Below are 4,400 nucleotides of genomic sequence, written 5' to 3'. Positions count from 1 at the left end.
AGATCAGCCAAGCAAACGTAGAGAAAGATTGAGGAAAACGAGAGAAATGATCTCTGGGACTCTACCGTTCCACCGTATTTTGGAGAAAACGTAATGTGGGACGAACACGCCATCACCTTTTTTTCGAGAAGGCTAAAAAGTACTATTGTTGCAAAGAACGATTAGCCAAACCATCTAAGAGAAAGATTAAGGAAGACGATTGAAATTTACAAGAAAGAAAACGATGAAGTTCCTTGAGAACACGCAGATATTTAGTTATGAGAGCTTTTATTTTTGCTATTTCTACAACGTTAACACCATCTATTAAGTTTTCTATAATTACGCTATGTTTTACACGCACTTAAAACGAAAAATCCACCATCGTTATCTTTATTCGTTATTTGTTTATTCCTCGTTATTCGTGCTAATATTGCCTTCTTTCTTCCATATAATTGAGATCGATAAAACCGAGAAATCTTTTCGAGCTTTTTGCAGAGCTTTTTAGAGCGTTTCATGATGAAATTCGTCAATTTGCTGGATTCTGGGGCGTTTAGAATACGTAGGTGAAAGTAAGTGCTGTTTTGACTAGCTCTTGTCACTCTTCGAAGGCAGATGCCAGTATGTGATCATGACAAATTGGTCTTTGTAAAAGGGAATATGTAAAACGGAAAAATTATCGCCAAATTTAGCCAAATGACCGGCTGTCGGTAAGTTTGATGCTATTTTCTGCTCTTATTTTGGCCGCCGTTTACGCAAAACTCTTTTCTCATTAACCAGTGTGCACGAGAAATAAACCCCTTCTGGCGGCTGGTATGTCGGTTGATAATGTCCGCGGCTGAGAGATGGTCCGAAAAATGAATATTTGGCCGAGAAGAGAAGCGTTGAGGGCAAATATGTAATTTGGAGGACATTATCAGCCAACACACCAGCAAGCCAGAAAGGGGTTTATTTATTTTATAACCATGCCGCTAATTTTTATATCGCGCCAGAATACCGCTCGTAAAAAGCCAGAGTTGAATGTATATATGGCGATGCTTCATATTTTTTTGATGCACTGTTCAATATTTGACTAGAAGGAAAGCGTGTCGGTCTCAGAAAAAGAATCAAATTATTTTAATTGTCACTTCGAGTCTAAAACCCAAAAACAACGCGCTTTTTTGCTGACTGAAAAAGAAATTCAATTCAACCATGAAAGAGAGAATTTGCAAAGTCTGGATGGCTTGTTTTCAAGTGCAGCTGGAATTTTTCTCTCCTTTGAACGGTTGGTTTATTTTTCAGTTAGTAATTAAACAGTGTATTAAATTCTCTACTCTTTGAAATGCCTCAGTTTAACTTCGCGTAGGATTAAATCTGTTGAGTCTGCTCACAACTTTTTTCACCTTCAAAGACGTTGACAGCGTGTTTTTTTTTTAATTTCTTTTACTTTCCGAAGCAGTATTTGCGACCAGCTTTTTAATGTCACTATCACTAGACTCCAGAAAACAAGTTTGTTTTTCTTCCATGTAAAATGAAACCTCTCTCACCTTCTGCTGCATTTTTTTCCGCCGACTTTGTTTCTTTTCAACGGAAATGATCGCACAGCATTTCACACGACAAATATCCACGCAAACGGGGCTTATTGCGTGATAACTGTCCTGTGAGTTTGCACCACGTGACGTAAATTAGCCACTAAAATAGCCCGAAAATTAATGAGTGAGCTATAATTAACATTTTAAGGATTAAACCACTGCAAAAACCGTGTACGATCAAAACTTGCTCTACGTTGGATCAAAATAGATCGTGACCACACCATAAAAAACTTTAAAATAGAAAATATCCTGCAAAGGTTGGTCAAGACAACGTGACAACGTGAATTATTCTCTCTCCTCTTTTTTATGCATTTCCGTTTTTATAACACATCACGTAGCATTTTTATGTCATTTCCGGTAAATATAAAGATCTTGTTACTAGCATTTAGCATTTATCCATTCAATAAACCTGAAGAAGGCTGGTGTTGGCCAGCCGAAATATTGCAAGCAACAACGCCTATGTTCACGTTGTCTTGACCAACCTTTGCAGGATATTTTCTATAATTAACAATTGTTATTCATTCAAAATATTTCCCCGTTTCTGATTGGTTAAAACCACACGCATAATTCACCATAACCAGCTGCTGTTCACCAAATTTGGAAAGAAACTTCGTCATATTGAATCAATGACGTCAAAAGTGCAGCCCGCTGCAGATTATTGAACTGATGACGTCAAAATGACGTCAAAAGTGCAGAACGCTGCAAATTATTGAATCGTTGACCGAAAAAAGCTGGGGACGAGATTGTGTTATTTTTGTTGAGCAGAAAAATGGCTGCGAGTAGGTTTAGAAATTTGAGCGTAGAAAATATTGCAGAATCCTGGAAGTGTACATGGAACGTACCATGAGAAATTTCCGCATGAGGTCGATAAACAGTCCAAGACAACCTTCTCCATCGTTTCTGTCATTTTCTTTAAATGAGCTAGAAGTGGTACAATATTGTTAAAATTTCAATAATTTTGCTGATCGTTAAGATCGTTGCTGCAAAGTTTTAATTTAACGTTCGATCGGCGAGATTTTACGTTCACAATAACCGCGTCCTTCTCAGTGGAACATCGCCGTAACCGTTTTCGATTCTCAGACTGACTTCCTCCTGAAGAGATCGAAAGTTTGTTTAATTTTTTTCAAAACGAAGCAACCGCTTGCCAGAGCACTGTTCAATGTGGACGAACGGGCCCCTCGACCAAAACACGCTTAAATCTATTTCCACGACACATTCACTAACTTAAGCTTGCTACATCGATCTGCTGAACTTTTCCCAAACACTCGCACTCTCGCACTGGGAATTACAATGCTCTTCTGCCGTGATCTCCAACTGATACAAATAAACGAAGGGAGAGAATGTCAAGTGAAGCTGTATGCACTTATGAAATCAATTTTAGCAATTGCGTAGAGAAGCCTGAAAATTCAGGACTTCAACGGGGTTTGAACCCGTGACCTCGCGATATTGGTGCGACGCTCTCACCAAATGAGCGATGACGCCACTGACGTTGGGAGCTGGTCATGCATTTGTGGGTTCTAATGATCGTGTAATGAATCAACGATGAAATGATATACCGTTCAATATGTGATTCATGATTAATTTTCATTTCGGTATCGCGAGGTCACTGGTTCAAACCCCGTTGAAGTCCTGAATTTTTCAGGCTTCTCTACGCAATTGCTTAAATTGCGTTCATAGCTGCGAGGGTCATAGCTTCAGTTGATTTCATATCCGCAATTCAATATGTGATTTATTTCATATATCATTTCATCGGAGAGGAATGTGTCCCTCGCTTCAGCTGACGTCCGTGGGGGAGGAAATCTGTGTGGGAGGCGACTGTAGCCTTCGCGTGGTCGAAGTCATTTTAAAGCCAAATTAGTTCTTGAACTTATTTTAGAAGTGTCTATGCGATGTTCTTCCTGATACATGTAACCGCGAGTGGAATTGAAAACGTTCTTCTGCTTTTGTAGGCGTTGCGTTCTCTTCGCATTTTTTGTTATCATAAAATCGTTAGTGATATGTAAACGGAACAAACACAGTATTTATCTTTTAGGTATTTAGCTTGCCCACGAATGTGGTTTAGCGTTGTCTGTACTCTTATCGACAACGGCATTTGTCATTACAGTGGTCAAAATATTTTGTCGACCCCGAGTGAGTTTTTTACCACAGAAATTCAATCGATATTCAACTTCAAAGAGAATGTCTATATCGGAGCGTGACCATAATTATCGTGACACAAAGAAAGAGCAAACGTTGTCTATAACTTTCTCGCAATCTGATTGGTTTATTTCCCAAAATGAGCGTTTCTGATTGGCTATTACAACAAGAGAAAGTTGACGCAAGCAGCGTGGTGTACACTACGGCAAATTAGCCAATCAGATGGTGAGATTACAAGCAATTGTAATAAAAAAAGTAATCGATGCTCACATGTGCAGTTTTATAGAAGTTTTAATCTGCACTATATTTAGTGTCACAGGGCTTTTTCGTCTTCGACGTGAATGGATTAATTTCTATTCAGGCCTGATACAAATTGATTTAACAGAAAAATGCCACGTGACTAAAGAGTATTGCTTGTAAATGTTGTGGTTGGATCACTTCAAGTGTTTAACGTTAAAATCTGTCTTGAAAGCCCGAGACTATATTACTTAAACTCCAAACTGAAGTGTTAATTTGCTAAGAAATAATTTCATGGGAGCAAGATCTAAAGATTTACAACCATCTCCCATCAATTTCATGCTGTTTGTCCACCCATCATGGTAGCGAAAAACCAAGTCTTTAATTCAAGAAAGATAAAGCATCAGCCATCAAGGTTTGCACCGAACGTCAAAACTTTTCTCGATCACGTGACCTGAATCCATGACATAAGTCCAAGGC

The sequence above is a fragment of the Montipora foliosa genome, chromosome 5 (genome assembly GCF_036669935.1).
Source record: "Montipora foliosa isolate CH-2021 chromosome 5, ASM3666993v2, whole genome shotgun sequence".
Lineage (NCBI taxonomy): Eukaryota > Metazoa > Cnidaria > Anthozoa > Scleractinia > Acroporidae > Montipora > Montipora foliosa.
Note: the sequence above shows the minus strand (reverse complement) of the source record.